Raw genomic sequence first — 24,217 nt, 5'->3', positions numbered from 1 at the left:
AATTGATTTTCTTATGTTGAACCATCCTTGCATACCTGGGATGAATCGTACTTGGTAATGATGTATCATTCTTTTAATATGTTGCTGGATTCGATTTGCTATAATTTTATTGAGGATTTTTGCATCTATATTCATTAGACAGATTGCTCTGTAGTTTTCTTTTTTTGTAATATCTTTGCCTGGTTTTGGTATGAGGGTGATGTTGGCTTCATAGAATGAATTAGGTAGCTTTCCCTCCACTTCAATTTTTTTGAAGAGTTTGAGGAGAGTTGGTACTAATTCTTTCTGAAATGTTTGGTAGAATTCATGTCTGAAGCCATCTGGTCCTGGACTTTTCTTTTTGTGAAGCTTTTGAATGACTGATTCAATTTCTTTACTTGTGATTGGTTTGTTGAGGTCATCTATTTCTTGTTGAGTCAGAGTTGGTTATTTTGACTTTCTAGGAACTTGTCCATTTCATCTACATTGTTGTATTTATTAGCATAGAGTTGTTCATAGTATCCTGTTATTACCTCCTTTATTTCTGTGAGGTCAGTGGTTATGTCTACTCTTCTTCTTTTTGTCAATCTTGCTAAAGGCCCATCAATCTTGTTGATTTTCTCATAGAACCAACTTCTGGCCTTATTGATTTTCTCTGTTGTTTTCATGTTCTCAATTTCATTTATTTCTGCTCTAATCTTTGTTATTTCTTTCCTTTTGCTTGCTTTGGGGTTAGTTTGCTATTCTTTCTCCAGTTCTTCCAAGTGGACAGTTAATTCCAGAATTTTTGCCCTTTCTTCTTTTTTGATATAGGCATTTAGGGCAATAAATTTCCCTCTTAGCACTGCCTTTGCTGCATCCCATAGGTTTTGATATGTTGTGTTTTCATTTTCATTCACCTTGAGATATTTACTAATTTCTCTTGTAATTTCTTCCTTGACCCACTGGTTGTTTAAGAGTGTGTTGTTGTGCCTCCACGTATTTGTGAATTTTCTGACACTCTGCCTATTGTTGATTTCCAACTTCATTCCTTTATGATCTGAGAATGTGTTGTGTATGATTTCAATCTTTTTAAATTTGTTAAGACTTGCTTTGTGACCCAGCATATGGTCTATCTTTGAGAATGATCCATGAACATTTGAGAAAAAGGTGTATCCTGCTGTTGTGGGGTGTAATGTCCTATAAATGTCTGTTAAGTCTAGCTCGTTTATTGTAATGTTCAAATTCTCTGTTTCTTTATTGATCCTCTGTCTAGATGTTCTGTCCATTGATGAGAGTGGTGAATTGAAGTCTCCAACTATTATGGTAGATGTGTCTATTTTCCTTTTCAGTATTTGTAGTGTATTCCTCATGTATTTTGGGGCATTCTGATTCGGTGCGTAAATATTTATGATTGTTATGTCTTCTTGTTTAATTTTTCCTTTTATTAGTAGATAGTATCCTTCTTTGTCTCTTTTAACTGTTTTACATTTGAAGTCAAATTTGTTGGATATTAGTATAGCTACTCCTGCTCTTTTCTGGTTGTTATTTGCATGAAATAACTTTTCCCAACCTTTCACTTTCAACCTATGTTTATCTTTGGGTCTAAGATGTGTTTCCTGTAGACAGCATATAGAAGGATCCTGGTTTTTAATCCATTCTGCCAATCTATATCTTTTGATTGGGGAATTCAGTTCATTTACATTTAGTGTTATTACTGTTTGAGTAATACTTTCCTCTACGATTTTGCCTTTTGTATTATATATATCATTTCTAATTTTCCTTCTTTCTACACTCTTCTCCACACCTCTCTCTTCTGTCTTTTCGTATCTGACTCTAGTGCTCCCTTTAGTATTTCTTGCAGAGCTGGTTTCTTGGTCACAAATTCTCTCAGTGACTTTTTGTCTGAGAATGTTTTAATTTCTCCCTCATTTTTGAAGGACAGTTTTGCTGGATATAGAATTCTTGGTTGGCAGTTTTTCTCTTTTAGTAATTTAAATATATCATCCCACTGTCTTCTCGCCTCCATGGTTTCTGCTGAGAAATCTACACATAGTCTTATTGGGTTTCCCTTGTATGTGATGGATTGTTTTTCTCTTGCTGCTTTCAAGATCCTCTCTTTCTCTTTGACCTCTGACATTCTAACTAGTAAGTGTCTTGGAGAACATCTATTTGGATCTGTTCTCTTTGGGGTGCGTTGCACTTCTTGGATCTGTAATTTTAGGTCTTTCATAAGAGTTGGGAAATTTTCAGTGATAATTTCTTCCATTAGTTTTTCTCCTCATTTTCCCTTCTCTTCTCCTTCTGGGACACCCACAGCATGTATATTTGTGTGCTTCATATTATCATTTAGTTCCCTGATCCCCTGCTCAAATTTTTCCCTTCTTTTCCCTATAGTTTCTGTTTCTTTTTGGATTTCAGATGTTCCATCCTCCAGTTCACTAATTCTAACCTCTGTCTCTTGAAATCTATGATTGTAGGTTTCCATTGTTTTTTTTTATCTCTTCTACTGTATCTTTCATTCCCATAAGTTCTGTGATTTGTTTTTTCAGACTTTCCATTTCTTCTTTTTGTTCATCCCTTGCCTTCTTCATGTCCTCCTTCAATTTATTGATTTGTTTTTTGAAGAGGTTTTCCATTTCTGTTCATATATTCAGAATTAGTTTTCTCAGCTCCTGTATCTCATTTGAACTATTGGCTTTTTCCTTTGACTGGGCCATATCTTCAATTTTCCTGGTGTGATTTTTTATTTTTTGCCAGCGTCTGGACGTTTAATCAGATTTCCCTGAGTGTGAGACCCAGCAGGTTGAAAGATTTTCCTGTGAAGTCTCTGGACTCTGTTTTTTTTATCCTGCCCAGTAGGTGGCGCTTGTCTGTCTGTGGGTCCCACCAGCAAAAGATGTTGTGGCTCCTTTATTAATGCCACTATTGGTGTTTGGTTGGACCCAGTCCCTGCCACTGTCGGAAACTCCCTCCTCTCTCTCCGTGCAGCCGCCTATGGGGGATGGGCACTGGTCACTGGCTGCCGTGGCCCGGGGAACTCGCCACCAGATCTGGAAGCCACCCATGAGGGGGGGGCACCCATCGCTGGCTGCCGCGGCCTGGGGAACTCACCGATCCGAGACCCGCCGCCATTCGGGAAACCGCCCGCAGGGGAGGGGCACCGGTCACTGGCCGCCACGACTTGGGGAGCCCGCTGATCCGAGACTCATAGCCGGTCTGGTAAGCCGCCCACGAAAGAGGGGCGCCGGCCGCCACAGCTTGGGAAACTTGCCTCTCCGAGACTCTCAGCCGGTCCGGGAAGGAGGGAAGGAGGGGCACCAGCCACCAGCCACCGTGGCCCGGGGAAGTGCGCGCTGCTCCGGGAGCTCACCACAGCGGAGTCTCGCAGACGGTCTAGCCAGTCCAGACTGGGGTACGCTGTGTGTCCGTTCCCTGCCATGGCCCCGGGAGCTGTTCTGCACTGTTTCTGGTCACCTAGTAGTTGCTCTGGAGGAGGAACTAAGACACACGTACCTTACTAAGCCGCCATCTTGGCCCCCACGGTATGGCAATGTATTTTAAGGGTGTGGGATAATGGTGGGAGTAATATAAAGCTGGATCAGGCTGAATTTATTGATTTGGGCCCTCTGAGCCGAGATTCTGCATTCAATGTTATAGCTTGAGGGATTAGAAAAGGCATTAACAGTTTGGATGGTTGACTGAAATGTGGATCAAAAGGTGGCCAACATTACCTTAGGTTGAAATGCCAGAACTGCCCTGGTATAATGTAGATGAGGGGATCCAGAGGCTTAGAGAGATTGGAATGTTAGAGTGGATTTATCATGCAAAGCCTGCTCTTACACCCCAGGAATGCCTTCAGGATGCAGCTTTGACCAGAACTGTGAGAAATAAATTTATGAAACTAGTGCTATCATTCCTGAAAAGCTCTGTAGTTGCACTTCTCTGATGGTCAGATATTACTGTGGGAACTACTGTCACTTAAACACAATGGGGATGACCAGATCTGGAGTTGGCTGAAGCCAGGTGGCAGCATTTAATCACCAAAGACAAGGTGGACGTGACTATCATAATTGACAGCAGGCTCAAAGCAGGAGTCAAAATAATCTGACGCACAGAGACTTGTGGCATTGGCTAGTAAATCATGGGGTACCTAGAAGTGCAATAGATGTGCAATCTACAAAATTTTTCTTTGAACTGTATAAATAAAAGGTTCTAGGTCAAGTGAAGAGAAGTCTAACTTGAATTACAAAAACAAAGAGTCATAGCCCTTAATCAATTTCCAAACTTGAGGCAGTTTACAGATCCAGAAGCCCCTGAATGAGGGGGAGGCCAGGTCATTTTAGGGGAGGACCCTGTCACAATACCACAAATTTATACTGTTAATCTCTCTCCAAACCTTCCCCCAGACTGACAGCCTTTTACCAGGGGTGACTGTGCATTGAGGAAAAGGAAATGATCAGATATTTGGGGATCATTAGACACTGGTTCAGAAGTGACATTAATTTCAGGCAACCCAAAACATCACTCTGGTCCACCAGTCAGAGTGGGGGCTTATGGAGGTCAAGTGATCAATAGAGTTTTAGTTCAGGTCTGTCTCACAGTGGGTCCAGTGGGCCCCCAGGCCCATCCTGCAGTTATTTTCCCAGTTCCAGAAAGCATAATTGGAATAGACATACTGAACAACTGGCAGAATCCTCACATTGGCTCTCTAACTCGTGGAGTGAGGGCTATTATGGTGGGAAAGGCCAAGTGGAAGCTACTAGAACTGCCCCTACCTAGCAAAATAGTAAATCAGAAGCAATACCGGATTCCTGGAGGGATTGCAGAGATTATTGCCACTCTCAAGGACTTGAAGGATGCAGGAGTGGTGATTCCTATGACATCCCCATTCAACTCTCCTATTTGGCCTGTGCAGAAAACAGATGGGTCTTGGAGGATGATGGTGGATTATCGTAAACTCAACCAGGTGGTAACTCCAATTGCAGCTGCTGCTCCAGATGTGGTTCCAGATTGACCAAATGAATATATTCCCTGGTACCTGGTATGCAGCTATTGATCTGGCAAATGTTTTTTTCTCAATAGCTGTTAGTAAGGACCACCAGAAACAGTTTGCTTTCAGCTGGCAAGGTCAGCAATATACTTATACTATCCTACCTCAGAGGTATATAAAATCTCCAGCCCTATGTCATAATCTTGTCTGCAGGGACCTTCATCATTTCTCTCTCCCACAAGACATCACACTGGTCCATTATATTGATGATATCATGTTGATTGGACCTAGTGAGCGAGAAGTAACAACTACTCTAGACTTATTCATAGGGCATTTGTGTCAGAGGATGGGAGATAAATCCAACAAAAATACAGGGGTCTTCCATCTAAGTGAAATTTCTAGGTGTCCAGTGATGTGGGGCATGCCAAGACATCCTTTTAAAGGTGAAGGATGAGTTGCTGCACCTGGCCCCTTCTTAACCAAAAATGAGGCACAATGCCTAGTTGGTCTCTTTGGATATTTTTTTTCATGGGCAGGCATTGGGAATTGAATCCTGGTTTCTGGCATGGCAGGTGAGAACTCTTTGGATTTTGGCGACAACTTATTCCTCATTTGGGTGTGCTACTCTGGCCCATTTATCAAGTGACCAGGAAAGCTGCTAATTTTGAGTGGGGACCTAAATGAGAGGAGGCCCTCTGACAGGTCCAGGCTGTTGTACAAGCTGCTCTGCCAGTTGGACCATATGATCCAGTAGATCCAGTGGTGCTGGAAGTGTCAGTGGCAAATAGAGATGCTGTATGGAGCCTTTGGCAGGCAGAATCACAATGCAGACCCTTAGGATTTTGGAGCAAAGCCCTACCATCTGCTTCAGATAACTACTCTTCTTTTGAGAAACAGCTTTTGGCCTGCTACTGGGCTTTAATAGAGACTGAACACTTACCCATGGGCTGCCAAGTTACCATGAGACCTGACTTGCATATCATGAGATGGTTGTTATCTGACCCACCAAGGCATAAATTTGGGCATGCACAGCAGCACTCCATCATAAAATGGAAATGGTATATATGAGATAGAGCCAGAGCAGGTCCTGAAGGTACAAGTAAGTTACATGAGGAAGTGGCCAAAATGCCCATGTTCTCTGCTCCTGCCACATTACCTTCTCTTTCCCAGACAAGAGCTTTGGCCTCTTGGGGCATTCCTTACAGTGAATTGACTGAGAAAGAGAAAACTCAGGCCTGGTTTACAGATGGTTCAGCACGATATGCAGGTACCACCCGAAAGTGGACAGCTGCAGCACTCCAACCCTTTTCTGTGATGTCCTTGAAGGACATTGGTGAGGGGGAATCTTCCCAGTGGGTAGAACTTCGAGCAGTGCCCCTGGTTGTTCCTTCTGCTTGAAGTAGAACTGGCCAGAGGTGCATTTGTATACTGACTCATGGGCTGTTGCTAATGGTTTGGCTGGATGGTCAGGGACTTGGAAAAACCATAATTGGAAAACTGGTGACAAAGGTCTGGGGAAGAGCTATGTGAATAGACCTTCCTGAGTGGGCTAAAAGCATGAAGATATCTGTGTCCCATGTGAATGCACGCCAGAGGGTGACTTCAGCAGAGGAAAGTTTGAATAATCAAGTGGATAAGATGACCCATTCTGTGGATACCAGTCAGCCTCTTTCCCCAGCAACCCCTGTCATTGTTTGTGGTAGTTAGATTCAGGTATCATCTTGGCTAGGTGAAGGTGCCCAGTTCTATTGCTGTGGACATGAGCCAGTGGCATGTGAACTTCATCTGTTGTTGATTACATCTGCAGTCAGCTAGGAGGTGTGCCTGCTGCAATGAATGATGTTTGATTTAATTGACTGGCACTTAAATGAGAGAGCTCAATGTAGTACAGTCCAAGCAGCTCAGCATACCTCATCTCAGCACTCACAACTCAGCCCAGGCCTTTGGCAATGCAGAAAGAAATCACTCCAGAGAAAGTTGTTGGTACCCAGAGGCCTGGAGAGAAGGCCAGCAGAGATCACCCTGTGCCTTCTCACTTAAGAAAGAACCTCAATTGAAAGCTAGCTGCCTTTCATCTGATGAACTAACAAAATAAATCACCTTTTATTAAAAGCCAGTCTATCTCTGGTGTGTTGCATTCTGGCAGCTAGCAAACTAGAATATTGCCCAATGGGCTCGTGAACAAAGTGGTCATGGTGGTAGGAATGGAGGTTATGCATGGGCCTAGCAACTTGGACTTCCACTCACTAAGGCTGACCTAGCTACAGCCACTGCTGAGTGCACAATCTTCCAGCAGCAGAGACCTACACTCAGCCCCCAATATGACACCATTCCCCGAGGTGACCAGTAGGCTACATGGTGGCAGGTTGATTACATTGGACCACTCCCTTCATGGAAGGGGCAGCGATTTGTTCTAACTGAAATAGGTACGTACTCTGGATATGGATTTGCTTTCCCTACACAATGCTTCTACAAAACTACCCTCCGTGGACTTATAGAATGTCTTATCCATCGTCATGGTATTCCCCACAGCATTGCTTCTAATCAAGGAACACATTTCACAGCAAATGAAGTGTGGGAATAGGTACATGCTCATGAAATTCTCTGGTCTTACCATGTTCCCCCTCATCCAGAGGCAGTTGGATTGATAAAACGGTGGAATGGCCTTTTGAAACCTCAATTATGGTCCAGCTAGGTCGCAATACCTTCAAGGGCTGGGGTAGTGTTCTCCAGGAAGCTGCGAATGCTCTGAATCAGCATCTACTGTATGGTGCTGTTTCTCCCATAGCCAGGATCCATGGGTCCAGGAACCAAGGGATGTAAATGGGAGTGGCACCACTCACTATTACCCCTAGTGATTCACTAGGAAAATTTTTGCTTCCTGTCCCTGTGACCTTGAGCTTTGCTTGTCTACAGGTTTTAGTTCCAAAAGGGGGAGTGCTTCCACCATGAGGAACAACAATGATTCCATTGAACTGTAATCTAAGATTGCCACCTGGTCACTTTGGGCTACTCATGCTCCTGGATCAGCAAGCCAAGAAGGGGATTACATTATTGTGTGGGGTGATTGACCCTGACTATTGGGGAACTAAGACTTCATTTACACAATGGAGGTAAAGAAGAGTTTTCCTGTAATTTAGGAGGTCTCCTAGGGCATCTTTTAGTACTACCATGCCCTGTGATTAAAATCAATGGAAAACTGCAACAACACAATCCAGGAAGGACTACCAATGGCTCTTAAATTTCAGGAATGAAGGTTTGGATCACACCACCAGCCAAAGAACCACGGCCCACTGAAGTGCTTGCTGAGAGTGAAGAGAACAAGGAATGGGTAGTGGAAGAAGGTAGTGATAAATATAAGCTATGACAATGTGAACTGTTACAGAAGCAAATACTGTAATGATGCTTTGTTCATGTTACAGTATTTAAGTTGCAAGATATCAAGTTTAAGAATAAATGTTACCCAAGGACTTGCACCCTATTCTTGGGAGATTTAATGTGTTTCCAGTTGTATTCAGGACAGTTAAGTATTGTTAGGTGAGGAAAACTGTCTTTTATCGTTTTCTATTTAGAAATTAAGTGTGGTTTAAGGTGATGTATATAGCTGCCAAGTTGACAAGGGGTGGACTGTAATGGTCAAGTTTGTGTGTCAACTTGGCCAGGTGGTGGTACCCATTTATCTGTTTGGGCAAGTGCTGGCCTGTCTGTTGCTATGAAAACATTTCATAGAATTAAATCATGATCATGTGGCTGTATCCACAGCTTATTCCATTTGTAATCAGCCAAGGGGAGTGTCTTTTGCAATGAGTGACATTTAATCTAATCAATGGAAGGCTTTTAAGGAGGATTAAGAAGAGACACTCTCTCTTCCTGCTTCAGCTGGAAAGCCCCTCCTGTGGAGTTCATCCAGACCCTGCGTCAGAGTCATCAGCTTCACTGCCTGCCCTATGGATTTTAGATTCTATGTTCCCATGGTTACATGAGACACTTTTATAAATTTTATATTTATGGATATTTTCTGTTGATTCTTTTTCTTTAGAGAACCCTAAATAATATTGGGTGTGAGATATAGATCTTCTTCCATTCTTTTGCATATGGATATCCAGTTCTCCAAGCACCATTATTTATAGAGGCTGTTCTGTCCCAGGAAGGTTGGCTTGACTGCCTTGTCAAAGAAAAATTGTCCATAGATGAGTGGCTCTATTTCTGAATACTCTATTTGATTCCTTTGGTCAGTATATCTATCTTTATGGCAGTACTGTTTTGGCCACTGTAGTTTTGAAATTTGCTTTAAAGTCAGGTACAGTGAGACCTTGTACTTCGCTTTTCTTTCTCAAGATATTTTTAGCTATTCAGGGCACCCTGCCCTTCCAGATAAATTTGTTCATTGGTTTTTCTATTTCTGCAAAATGAGTTTTTTGGATTTTAATTGGTATTGCATTGAATCTATAAATCAATTTAGGTAGTATTGACATCTTAACTATATTTAGTTTTCCAATCCATGAACATGGTATGCCCTTCGATTTATTTAGGTCTTCCATGATTTCTTTTAGCAATCCTTATAGCTTTCTGTGTATAGATCTTTTGTATCCTTAGTTAAATTTATTCCTAAGTATTTGATTCTTATGGTTGCTATAATAAATATAATTTTTTAAAATTTTCTCCTCAGATTGCTCATTACTAGTGTATATAAACACTACTGATTTTGGGGTGTTGATTTTTTACCCTGTCACTTTGCTGTACTCATTTATTAACTGTAGTAGCTTTGCTGGAGATACAATATATAGTAACATAACATCTGCAAACAGCAAGAAGTTTACTTTCTTCTTTCCCAATTTGGATACCTTTTATTTCTTTTTCTTGTCTAATTGCTCTGGCTAGAACTTCCAGCCCAATGTTGAATAATAATGGTGACAGAGTGCATCCTTGTCTTGTTCTGATCTTAGAGGGAAAGCTTCAGTCTTTCCCCATTAAGGATGATGTTAGCTATGAGTTTTTTTCATATATTCCCTTTATCATGTTGAGGAAGTTCCCTTCTATTCTTACCCTTTATAGTGTTTTCATAAAGAAAGGATGTTGAATTTTGTCAAATGTCTTTTATGCATCAATCAAGATGATTATGTGGTTTTTCCACTTTTATTTGATGTATTACATTGATTTTCTTATGTTCAACCATCCTTGAACACCTGGAATAAATCCTACTTGGTCACGGTGTATAATTCTTTTAATGTGCTGCTGGATTCAATTTGCAATCTTTTATTTAGGATTTTTACATCTATATTCATTAAAGAGATTGGTCTATAATTTTCTTTTCTTGTAACATCTTTGTCTGGCCTTGGTATTAAAGGGATGTTGGCTTCATAGAATGAGTTAGGTAGTTTTCCCTCTTCTTCATTTCTGCAGGTTCAGTGGTTGTGTCTCCTCTTCCATTTCTGATTTTATTTATTTGCATCATCTCTTTCTTCTTTTTTAATCAACCTAGCTAGGAGTTCATTGATTTTATTGATTTTCTCAAAGAAAAAACTTCTGGTTTTGTTGATTTCTCAACTGTTTTCATGTTATCAATTTCATTTTTTTATGCTCTTCAATTTTTTTTCCTTTTGTTTGCTTTTGGGTTAGTTTGCTGTTATTTCTCTAGTTTTTCCAAGTGAACAGTTAATTCCTTGATTTTTGTTCTTTCTTTTTTTTAAAATTCAAGCATTTAAGGCATTAAATTTTCCTCTTAGCACAGCCTTTGCTGCATTTCATAAATTTTGATATGTTGTGTTTTCATTTTCATTTGCCTCAGGATATTTACTGATTTCTGTTTTAACTTCTTCCTTGGCCCACTGGTTGTTTAAGGCTGTGTTGTTTAGCCTCCATGTATCTGTGAATTATTTGGCCCTCTGCCTGTTATTGATTTCCAGCTTCATTCCATTATGATCTGAGAAAGTGTTTTGTATGATTTCAATCATTTTAAATTTACTGAGACATGCTTTGTGACCAGTATATGGTTTATCCTTCAGAATGATCTACGAGCATTTGAGAAAAATGTGTATCCTTGTGTTGTGGGGTGTAATGTCCTGTAAATGTTTGTTAAGTCTATTTCATTTATTGTATTATTCACATTCTCTGTTTCTCTATTGATCCTCTGTCTAGATGTTCTATCCATTAAGGAGAGCAGGGAATTGAAGTCTCTAACTATTATGGTAGAGGTGTCTATTTCTCCCTTCAGTGTTGTCAGTGTTTGCCTCATGTATTTTGGAGAACTCTGGCTCAGTGCATAAATATTTATGATTGTCATATCTTCTTGTTGAACTGTTCCTTTTATTAATACAGAGTGTGTCCTTCTTTGTCTCTTTTAATTTTACACTTGAAGACCGATTTGTTGGATATTAGTGTACCTACTTCTGCTCTATTCTGATTGTTGTTTGCATGAAATATCTTTTTCAATCCTTTCACTTTCAACCTATTTTTGTCCTAGAATCTAAAACTAGTCTCATGTAGACAGCATATAGATGGGTCCTGTTTTTTTAATCCATTCTGCCAGTCTATGTCTTTTGATTAAGGAATTTAATCCATTAACATTTAGTGTTATTACTGTAAAGGCAGTAATTTCATCTACTATTTTGCCTTTTGGATTTTATATGTCATATCTAATTTTTCCTTCTTTTTTACCTTTAGTGATAGTCTTCATTTCTGCGCTCTTCTCCAGACCTCTCTCTCCTGCCTTTTGCTATCTGCCCATAGTGCTCCCTTTAGTATTTCTTGCACAGCCAGTCTTTGGGTCACAAGTTTTCTCAGTGATTATTTGTCTGAGAATGTTTTAATGTCCTCCTTATCTTTGAAGGATAATTTTGCTGGATATAGAATTATTGGTTGGCTGTTTTTCCCAATTAGAATCTTAGATATATCTACCACTGCCTCCTCACCTCCATGGTTTCTGCTGAGAAATTCACACATAGTCTTATTTGGCTTCCCTTGTATGTAATGGATTGCTTTTCTCTTGCTTCTTTCAAAGCCCTCTCTTTCTTTTTGATGTCTGACAATCTGATTATAAGTGTCTTAGAGTATGTCTATTTGGGTCTATTCTGTTCAGGGTATGCTGCACTTCTTGGATCTGTAATCTCATAAGAGATGGGAAATTTTCAGCGATAATTTCATCCTTTAGTCTTTCTCCTCCTTTTCCCTTGCCTTCTCCTTCTGGAACACCCACAACACATATATTCATGTGCTTCATGTTGTCATTCAGTTACCTAAGACTCTGCTCATATTTTTCCATTCTTTTCCCTATATTTTCTTTTCAGTCAGATTTCAGATGTACAGTCCTCTAGTTCACTAATCATTTCTTATCCATTTTCAAATCTACTGTTGTAAGTTTCCATTCTTTTTTTCATCTCTTCTATTGTGCCTTTCATTCCCATAAGTACTGTGACTTGTTTTTTCAAACTTTCAATTTCTTTTTGTTCACCCAATGTCTTCTTTGTCTCTTCCCTCAACTCACTGATTTGATATTTAAGATTTTCCATGTCTGTTTGACCATCCTGAATTAATTGTTTCAACACCTGTATCTCATTTGAATTGTTGGTTTGTTCCTTTGACTGGACCATATCTTCAATTTTCCTAGTATGACTGATTCTTTTTTCCTAACATATAGGCATTTGATTTCCTTAATTAGTTTATTCTGGAGGTTGTTTTAACTCTTTTACCTAGGGTTTTCTTGCTAGATGGCTTTGTTTTCTATCTGTTCTTTGACATTCAGTTCAACTTATTCTAGACCTCTAGTACAGGTTCTGTTTAACTGATCAGAATTTTTCAGTTCTTGTTTTTCTGTTTCTTTTTTTCCTTTTTTTTTCTTTTGAGGAGGAGGGTCTCTTCAGATATTATAGACCCCAGTCACATTTACCCAGACTGGATTGTCTTTCACTCAGGAGTAAAGAGTCGTCAGCATCAATTTTCCCTGAGGGTGAGACCCAGTGGGTTGTCAGACTTTCCTATGAAGCCTCTAGAGTCTGTGCTTTTCTTATCCTGTTCAGCATGTGGTGCTTGTCTGCCCATGGCTTCCCATTATGTAAAGTGGTGCAGTGCCTTTAATTTTAGCACACTCTCCCTGCCGGGGGTGTGGCTGAGACAGAGGTGAGGTTGCAGATTAGCATTAATTGCTTCAGTTTTCCAGTCCTTGGGGCCTGAATTCCTTGAAGGAGGGATTCCACTTGTGCTGGCTCCACCTTTCTCATGAAGAAGGTATAGCCTTTAGAGAATATAATTCTTTCATCTGACTAGTTATTTTCTTTTTCAGACAAGTTTAATTCTGCCATTGCCTGGGGCAGTGTTGGAGTCTGAGAAGGCTTCCAGTTCTATCTAATGAGCTGTTAAGAAGTAGAAAAAACAACAATAAAAATAATGCCTTTTCAGAATGGGACCCTTGCTCTTTGGGTTTATCAATCAAGAGATTAAGTTGGTATGTGGCTCTATGTATCTCCAGGCTCTATGTTTCCCCCTTTTATGGGGGCCAATTCCTTTCCAGTATTTTGTGCTGTCCAACTCAAAAAAACCTCTGTTTTTTTTTTTTTTTTTTCCATCAGCCCCATCCCCTCTCTGCCAGGGCAAAAGCTCCTAGTACCTTTAATGCTTATTTCAGGTTTATTTGTGCTGGAGGCCTATTTTCAGTAGTCAAAATTTGTTAATTAATTCTACATTTGGAGCTTGGCTGAGCTAAACCCTTGCTGCTAGTAAATTCTGTTTCCTTTCTCCTAGGAGAACCAGCCTGCTGTGCCTGTGGGGGAGGGGTATCAGCCTTCATGGCTTGGGGGACTTACAGTTCTGTGTGGGGCCTCAGTGGTCCACCTGGTCCAAACTGGTATATACCGTGTGTCTGGTCACTGATGTAGCACCAGCAGTTGTTCTGTACTGTTCTTGGCTATTTACTAGCTGCTCTGGGGGATGAACTAAATTCCACACCTCACTAAGCTGCCATCTTCTGTGGCCTCTGCTATCCCATAAGTATTGATATGTTCTGTTCTTGTTTCATTTGTCTCAAGATATTTACTGATTTCTCCTACAACTTCTTCTTTAACCCACTGATTGTTTTAGAGCATGTTCTTTAACCTCCATGTATTTCCAGTTCTTCATCTTTTATTGATTTCCAGTTTCATTCCACTATGATCAGAGAAGGTGTTTTATATAATTTCAATTTTTATAAATTTATTAAGACCTGTTTTGTGCCTCAGCATGTGTTCTATCCTAGAGAATGTTCCACGAGTAGTCGAGAAGAATGTATATTCTACTGTTTAGGGGTACAATGTTTTATATAAGTCTGCTAGATCTAGTGCATTTATCATATTATTTAGTTTCTCTGTTTCCTTATTTTTCCTTTGTTTAGATGTTCTATGAAGAGAATTGAAATCTCCCACTATTATTATAGAGATATCAATTACTCCCTTCAGTTTTGCCAGTGTTTGCCTCATGTGCTTTGTGGCACCTTGATTGTGGTTCATATATATTTATGATTATCTTTTCTTGGTGACTTGCCCTTTTTATTAATAAATGGTATCTGTATTAGTTAGGGTTCTCTAGAGAAACAGAAGCAACAGGAAATATACATAAATATAAAATTTATAAAAGTATCTCATGTAACCCTAGGAATGTAGAGTCCAAAATCTGTAGGGTAGGCTGTGAAGTGACGACTCTGATAGAGGGTCTGGATAAACTCCACAGGAGAGGTTCACTGGCCAAAGCAGGAAGAGAGAGTGTATCTTCTGAATCCTCCTTAAAAGCCTTCCATTGATTATATTAAATGTGACTCATTGCAGAAGACACTCCCCTTGACTGATTACAAATGGAATCAGGTGTGGATGCAGCTGATGTGATGATGATTTAATTCTATGAAATGTCCTCATAACAACAGACAGGCCAGCACTTGTCCAACCAGACAAATGTGTGCCACCACCTGGCCAAGTTAACACGTGAACCTGACCATGGCACATCCTATACAAAAATTAACTCAAAATGGATCAATGACCTAAATATTTGAGCTAATACCATAAAACTTTTAGAAGAAACTGTAGGGAAATGTCTTATAATACTTGTAATAGGAGACAGTTTCCTAGACTTTATACCTAAAGTATGAACACTGAGGAAAAAAATAGATAAATGGAAAGGCCTCAAAATTCAACACTTTTGCATGTCAAAGAATTCTGTCAAGAAAGTAAAAAGGCTGTCTACACAATGGAAAACAATATTTGGAAACCACATATCAGTAAGGGTTTAGTATACAGAATATATAAAGAGATTCTTCAACTTAACAACAAAAAGACAAACAACCCAATTTAAAAATGGGCAAAGATATGAATAGACCCTTCTCAGAACAGGAAATACAGATGGCTAAAAGGCACATGAAAAGATGCTCAATTTCACTGGCTATTAGAGAAAGGCAAAACAAAACCACAATGTGATATGATCTGACACCCACTAGAATGGCCATTATAAAAAAAAAGACAGAAAATGACAGTGCTGGGGAGGATGTGAAAAAGAGGCACACTTTTCTACTGTTGGTGGGAATGTAAAATGGTAGAAGTACTCTGGAAGGCAGTTTGGTGGTTCCTCAGGAAGCTAAATATAGAATTGCCATATGATCCAGCAATCCCTTTGCTAGGAATCTATTCAGAGGACATGAAGGCAATGATACAAATGGACATTTGCACACTGATGTTTATAGCAGCATTATTTACGATTGCCAAGAGATGGAAACAGCCCAATGTCCATCACCAGATGAATGGTTAAATAAGCTATGGTATATACATACAATGGAATATTCTGCAGCTCTAAGACAGAATAAAGTCATGAAGCATGTAACGACATGAATAGACATTGAGGACATTATGTTGCATGAAATTAGCCAGAAACAAAAGAAAAAACACTGTATGTCTCACTAATATGACTAATATTAATGAGTGAACTTGGAGAATTAAAGTTAAGAACACAGGTTATCAGGAGATAGAAATAGGATAGAGATTGGGCAATTGATGCTGAAGGAATACAGGTTATGCAAAAGGACTGACTATAAAAATTCAGAAATGAATAACACAATACTACCTGCTTGTAGCACAATAATATAAAGTACATTGAATGAAGCTGAATGTGAGTATGACAGAGGGAAAAGGGCTGGGGTCACATATGAAACTCAAAGGAAAGTTCAAGGATAAAGATTGAGACAGTATAATTTAGGAATGCCTAGAGTGGACAATGACAGTGATAAAATGTACAAATTAAAAAAACATTTTCACATGAGGGAGAACAGATGAATGTCAATATTGTAGGGTGTTAAAAATAGATGCTATATGGGAAAAAGTACAATCAATGCAAGCTAGGGTCTATAGTCAACAGTAACACAGTAATATGCTTCCACTGAATGTAACAAAGGCATTACACCAAAACTAAATGTCAACACGCAGGGGGCATGGGGAAGGGGTATGAAATTCTTTGTAGAAGAAAAGGAAATGTCTTCAGATAGAGTGTGGTAATAGAGGCATGTCTATGCACTGAGGTTGGATTGTATGAAGTGTGAATGAAACTGTCTAAAAATGAACAGAAAGAAACAAGTGCAAGAGAGATGTACCTTTTCATCTGAGAGGTGAAGCCCCTTGGAGGGCAGTATGGCAGCTCCACAGGAGGCTAGAGGTAGGGTTGCCATATGATCCTGAAACCCCATTGCTCAGAATATGCCTGGAGGAATTGTACTTGAGGACACAAATGGACATTTGCACACTGGTGTTTATGGCAGCAGTGTTCCTGATCCACAGTGAATAGAGGTGGCCTAAGGGTACTATGACAGAGGAATGGAAGGGGGAACTATGGTAAATACATTAATAGTCTATCAATAGACTACTGAGTGGCCACAAGAAGGAATGAAATTGTGAGGTATGCAACTAGGTGAATGAAACTTAAGGACTGCATGTGGAATGAAATGTCAGGAATGAAAAAACAAATATTATCATGCCTTAATCATATGGACTAACTATAATATAAAAACTTGGTGAACTAAAGCCAAGAGCATGGGTTAACAGGTTGGATCCTCTTGTAAAGGGCCCTAGATTGTAAACTCTTATAGCAGTTACATATATTCAGGAGGTGTAACTTAATTCTAAATTCTAAGATACTGGGCTGTTTGTATATAACATGGTCATTCCCAGAAACTTTAGGTATTTATGCGAAACATGAGACTCAGAGTTAGAGCTCTGAAGCTATGGAAGTCATCAGTACCCTATACAGGAACTGTTTAAAAAGTTGAAAAAGCGATCAGACTTGGAGTAGAGATGTTAATGAAGCTGGTCTGGATAGGACTAAGGTATATCAGAATACAGGGTAAAGGATGATAACCATATTTTAAAACTTCATCTTCTGGTTGAGACCAAAGGAAGCGATGTTTATTTGGTGCAAAATTTATATTTTGGGATAGTACATTTCCTAATTTAACTTGTTATGGTCAGTTTAGTTAAACACCATAAGTACATGGAATCTTGAATAGGGTATGAGGTTTTGTTGTTTTGTCCAGGTGAGTGTGATACCTCTATATGTCGCAGAGGAATTTCGGCAGTGAAGAAAAAAAAAGTATTTGCAAAGTCCCCTTGGGGAACTGGGGAGAAAGGAGGTAATAGTCAACTTCCCCATTTGGAGAATTTCTGATATTCTCATAAGCAGTGGGGACAACAATCAATAGGCTAAGCCCTCAATCTTAGGTTTTGCACCATGAAACTTATTCATAGGGGTGAAGGATAGACTAAGCCTAATTAAAATTAGTCCTAAGAGTCACCCCAGAGAATCTCTTTTGCTGCTCAGTTGTGGCCTCTCTCTAAGCCAAATCAGCAGGTTAACTCACTGTCCTCCCTCCTATGTGGGACATGACTCCCAGGGGTGTAAATCTCCCTGGAAATGTGGGACAGAAATCCTGGGATGAGCCGGGTCCCAGCATCAAAGGATTAAGAAAACCTTCTTGACCAAAAGGGAGAAGAGAGAAATGAGAAAAAATAAATTGTCAGTGGCGGAGAGATTTCAGAGTTGAGAGGTTATCCTAGAGGTTATTCTTATGCATTATATAGATACCCTTTTTAGTTTATGGTGTTTTGGAGTGGGTGGAGGGAAGTACCTGAAACTGCTGAGCTGTGTTCCAGTAGCCTTGATTCTTGAAGACGATTGTATAAAGATACAATGTTTTAAAAAAAACAAAAAATGTATGGGATGTAGAGAAGGCAGTGCTGAGAGGGAAATTTATAACCTTAAATATGTACATTAAAAAAGAAGAAAGACCCCTTGGGGGAATGGCAAGAAAGGGGAAAAATTCAACTTCCCCATGTGGAGAATTCCTGATATTCCTACAAGCAGTGGAAACAACCAAAGCAATAGGCCAAGTCCTCAATCTTGAATTTGTCCACATGAATTTATCCCCACAAAGGACAGGCTAAGTCTACTTAAAATTAGCCCTAGGAGTCACCCCCAGAGAACCTCTTCTGTTGCTCAGATGTGGCCTCTCTCTCAGCCAACACAACAAGCAAACTCACTGCCTTCTCCTTCTCTAACTGGAACATGACTTCCAGGGGTGTAAACCTCCCTGGCAACATGGTACAGAAATCCTGGAATGAGCTGGGACTCAGCATCAAGGGATTGAGAAAACCTTCTCGACCAAAAGGGAGAAGAAAAAAATGAGACAAAATAAAGTGTCAATGGCTGGGAGATTTCAAACAGAGTCAAGAGGTTATCCTGGATGTTATTCTTACACATTATATAGATATCACCTTTTTATTTAAGGTATATTGGAGAGGTTGGAGGGAAGTGCCTGAAAATGTACAACTGTGTTCCAGTAGCCATGCTTCTTGAAGATGATTGTATAATGATGTAGCTTTCGCAATGTGACTGTGTGATTGTGAAAATCTTGTGTCTGATGCTCCTTTTATCTATGGTATGGACAGATGAGTAAAACACATGAATTAAAAATAAATAAAGAATAAGGGGAACAAATGTTAAAATAAATTTAGTAGATTGAAATGCTAATGATCAATGAAAGGGAGTGGTAAGGGGTATAGAAAAAATAGGGGAAACAAAGGCTAAAATATACTGGGTAGATTGTAATATGAGCAGTCAATGAGGAGGGGGTAAGGGGTATGGTATATATGAGTTTTTTTCTTTTTTAATTTCTTTTTTAAAACTGATAGAAATGTTCTAAGAAATGATCATGGTGATGAATATACAACTATGTGATGATATTGTGAGTTATTGATTGTATACCAAGAATGGAATGATCATATGGTAAGAATGTTTGTGTTTATGTTTTAAAAAAATTTTTTAATTTAAAAAAAAAGGAAGAGAAAACAAAAATCAAAGTCCTAACAACACACCTATAAGAACTAGAGAAAGAACTAATCCCAAAGCAAACAAAAGAAAATAAATAACAAAGATTAGCGCAGAAATCAATGAATTTGAGAACAAAAATCAATAAAACCAAAAGTTTGTTCTTTAAGAAGATCTATAAAATGGACAAAACTTAACTAGACTGTCAAAGAATAAAAGAAGATTCAAATAAATAAAATTAGAAATGGGAGAAGGGGCCATTACCACAGACCCCAAAGAAATAAAAGATCATTAGCGGATCCATAAACAACTGTACAGCAACAAACTCCTCCAAAAAATTGAAGAAGAAACACTAATTCATTCTACAAAGCCCAACATCATCCTGTTAACAAAGTCTGATAAAGATACTGTGAGAAAAGAAAACTACAGACCAATCTCTTTAATGAATTTAGATGCAAAATCCCTAACAAAGTATTAGCAATTTAAATCCAACTGTACAGTAAATAATCATATACCATGACCAAGGATTTTATTACAGGTATGCAAAGGTGGTTCAACACAAGAAATAAATTAATGTAATGCACCTCATTAACAAATCAAAAGGAAAAAAAAATCACATGATCATCTTGATTGATACAGAAAAGGCATTTGACAAAATCCAGCACCCTTTTTTTAATAGAAACACTTCAAAAGGTAGGAATCAAAGGAAACTTCCTTACATGGTAAAGGGGAAATATGAAAAACCCACAGCTAACATTATACTCAACAGTAAGAAGCTGAAAGCTTTCCCTCCAAAATTGGGAACAAGACAAAGATACCCACTATCACCACTGTTGTTCAACATTGTGCTAGAAGTTCTAGCTAGTGCAATTTAGGCAAGAAAAGCAGTAAAAGGCATCCAAATAAAAAAAGTAGATCTAAAACTTTCAGTGTTGCAGATGAGAGCTAATAAATGAGTTCAGCAAAGTAGCTGGATATAAGATCAATAAGAAAAAATACACTAGTAATGAGATATGCAAGGAAGTAATCAAGAAAAATTCCATTTGCAATAGCAACTAAAATAATCAAATATTTAGGAATAAACTTAACTAAGGATGTAAAGGACTTGTGCACATATGACTATATAATGTTGCTAAAAGTGTTCAAAGAACTAAGAAATGGAAGAGCATCCCATGTTCATGGTTTGGAATACTAAGTGTCATTAAGACATCAATTTTTTTTCCAAATTTATTTGTGATTCTGTGCAATACCAAGCAAAATTCCAACAGCCTACTTTGCAGATATGGAAAAGCTAATTATCAAATTTATTTGGAGATGGGTAAGGGGCCTCAAATAGCCAAAAGCATCTCGAAAAGTGATCAGAAACGCGTGGTACCAGTATAAAGATAGATATTTTGATCAATGGGATTGAATTGAGAGTTCAGGAATAGATCCTCAGATCTATGGTCAATTGATTTTTTCCAAGGTTCCCAAGTCCATTTACCTGGGATAGAACAGTCTTTTGAATAAATGGTGCTGGGAGAACTGGATATCCATATGCAAAAGAATGAAAAACAGGACCCCTATCTCACTTTCTATACAAAAATTAACTCGAAATGGATTAAAGGCCTCAATATAAGAGATAATACTATTAAACCTCTAGAAGAAAATGTAGAGAAACAATATCAAGATCTAATGATAGGTGGTAATTTCTTAAACCTTACACCCAAAGCACAAGCAACAAAAGAAAAAAATAGATAAATGGTAGCTCCCAAAATTCAATACTTCTGTGCTTCAAAGAAATTTATTAAGAAAGTAAAAAGGCAGCCAACTCAAAGGCAGATAACATTTGGAAACCACATATCTGATAAGGGTTTGATATGCAGAATATATAAAGACATCCTACAACTCAACAATAAAAAGACAACCCACTTTAAAAATGGACAAATTACTTGAATAGACATTTCTCCAAAGAGGAAATGCAAATTGCTAAAAAGCACTTTGTTGAATTGATGAATTTCATCAATTGATGAAAAGATGATGATCTTCACTAGCTATTAGGGAAAGGCAAATCAAAACCATAATAAGATATGATTTCATACCTACTAGAATGGCCTCTATTAAACAGGAAACTACAAGTGTTGGAGAGGATGTGGACAATCAGGAACACTTATTCACTGGTGGTGGGAACATAAAATGGTACAGCCACTGCAGAAGACAGTTTGGTAGTTCCTCAGAAAGCTAAGTATAGTGTTGCCCTATGATCAGCAGTCCCACTGCGTCGTTCCAGAACTGAAAGCAATCCTGTTTAGAGTTCCAGAGGAACTGGCCCACCCTATAAGGGCTGGGGTTACATATGAAACTAGAAGGAAAGTTCAAGGATAAAGACTGAGACAGTCATGTGGATATAAACAAAGAATGGACTGCAGCCTCATCTGAGCTTCACTTAGGGATGGCTTTAGAAGATAACAGTTAGGGTGCACAGATGGTTCAGAGGTAGAATGCTCACCTTCCATGTGGAGACCCCAGTTCAATTCCTGGGCCATGCACCAAAAAACAAAACAAAAAACCAAACCAACCAAACAAAAAGCAATGAAGGGAAATCCTCTCAGTGGGCACAGCTTCAGATAATGCACTTGGTCATCCAGATTAATAGGAAGAGACATGACTCAAGGTTGGCATTTATATAGTCTCACGAGAAGTGGCAAATGATCAGGGGGCTGGAGGAAAAAGATTTGAATATTAGGAACAAGGATATCTGGGAGTAGAGAGATGTGGATGCATTTAGTATAGTGGACACAAAATATGAAATCTTTGTATTGGGTGTCAATACCCACCAGAAAGTATATGTCATGGAAGGGGCACTAAACACCAATTGGGCAGAATTGACCTGGCTGTTTAACATCAGCCAGACTCTGTCCCAGTGCTGGCACAGTGGGCACACAGACAGAGTTGCCATGTATGGCCAGATAGTACAAGCTTCCACTTAGCAAGTCTGATCCAATTACTACCACTTCCAAATGTCCAACCTGTCAAACTTCCAGAAACAGAGTTCAGCGTCAAGTTCCCAATACCATTTCTTAGGTAGACCAGCTTCCAAAGAGAAGAAATCAGTCACTTGGTGTCACATTGACTATTTTGGATCCTCATCCACTCTTGATGGGGTAGTGATTTATTTTAACTGTGAAAGACACATATTCTGGATGTGAATTCACTATTTGTTGGCTGCAGTGTTTGATCCACCCACAATAGGTGGAATACAAAGTTCAGGGATCCCAGAGTTGTCTGCAGGGATCCACTTGGAATTTGGGTTTCCTGTACCCACAATTCTGGGTTCTGTGAATCTAGAGGTCATAATTACCAAAGGGGAATGTGTGAACAATAAAAGTACTACTGGATTTTTTTCTATGACTGCCACCTAGTCACATCAGGCTTCTCAAACCAAGGGAGACAAGAATCACCATCTTGGCAGGGATAATTAACCTTACTCATTAGGAGGTAGGGCCAAGGAGGAATACGTTTGATACTTAAGTGATGCTGTAAGTGATACACCTTGCTTAATTTTGACAATAAATAGGTAAGTGCAGCAGCCATTGCCTGCAAAGTGCGTGGTGACTCAGGCTCAGGCCCAGGCTTTTTTTTTTTTTTTTTAGGTGAGTAATGCAAGTCTTTATTTAAATTTTTGATAATTTACTCATTATATATATTTTTCAAATATTTAATATCTTAAAAATATTGTTGCATTGCTTAAATAAAATGTGCATTGCTTTTAAAAATATTGCACAAAATATTTTTTACTTTGATTAACTTTTTTTCAACCTTCTTACATTTTTGCACTGGATGTTAGTGCATTGCTTGCCTCACTCTGGTTACCATGCTTTTTTTTTAGTTATAGAACAGATTTTAAAGTTTGGTATGGGTTACTGTTCCATGAGTTTTTGTTTTTCTTCTACCTGCTCCAAGACACGGGAGACCAAAAGAAATATCAATATAATGATTCAGCAGTCATACTCATTTGTTAAATCCTATCTTCTCTGTTTTACTCCTCTTTTTTTTTCTTTTTGTGAAAAATAACATATATACAAAAAGCAATACATTTCAAATTACGTCACAACAATTAGTTGTAGAACAGATTTCAGAGTTTGGTATGGGTTACCATTCTACAATTTTAGGTTTTTACTTCTAGCTGCTCTAAGTTACTGGAGACTAAAAGAAGTATCAGTATAATGATTCAGCAATCATACTTGATTGTTAAACCCTACCTTCTCTGTATAACTCCACCATCATCATTGATCTCTCTCCAGGGGCTCAGACTTTTAAAGTTGAGATCTGAGCCATGCAAACATGGATGCACAGATGTAGATAAGGGTGGGAGGGGAAACTGGAATGGAACATAGAGGAGTGAGGCTGTCATTTGTGGCTTTGAGTTCAGCTGTAGCAGTGGGGCTCTAGTTTTTCCCATTGACCTTCTTCTTAAAAGTTCTCTCCAGGAAAAAAAGCCTACCAGAAACCAAGAGTAGGTTATAAGTACAACTTAGAAGGAGAAAGGGATCTGCACTGCCCCTCTAGAATTAGAAAGACCTAATTCTCCAGCTCTGAGTGATGTTTGATAACAGTCCTCAGCTATTATACCTCTCTGAGCTTTTGCTTTGTCCAATGTCTTGCCCCCTTTCCTTAGGGAATAGCCTGCATCCAGTGACTGGTCAATATTGGCACATAAAGGCCCAGCCCCTTCACTCCAATATGGGACAATGCTGAAGGCCATGTCAATTTCGGAGTTTCTAGTTGGGTTGGCTGAGAATTTGTTGTGATTGTGGGAGAGCCTATCTTCTCTTTCAGTCTAACCCTACTTTCTTCTCTTCCACCATCGGTAGTGGTGTGCTAGAGCTGGCTTATACTAGCACATAGGACCCATTTGTTAAATCTGTGGGAATTTTTTTTTTATTAATTAAAAAAAATTAACTA

The sequence above is a fragment of the Tamandua tetradactyla genome, chromosome 14, assembly GCF_023851605.1.
Source record: "Tamandua tetradactyla isolate mTamTet1 chromosome 14, mTamTet1.pri, whole genome shotgun sequence".
In the NCBI taxonomy this organism is placed as follows: domain Eukaryota; kingdom Metazoa; phylum Chordata; class Mammalia; order Pilosa; family Myrmecophagidae; genus Tamandua; species Tamandua tetradactyla.
This window is presented reverse-complemented; position numbering follows the sequence as displayed.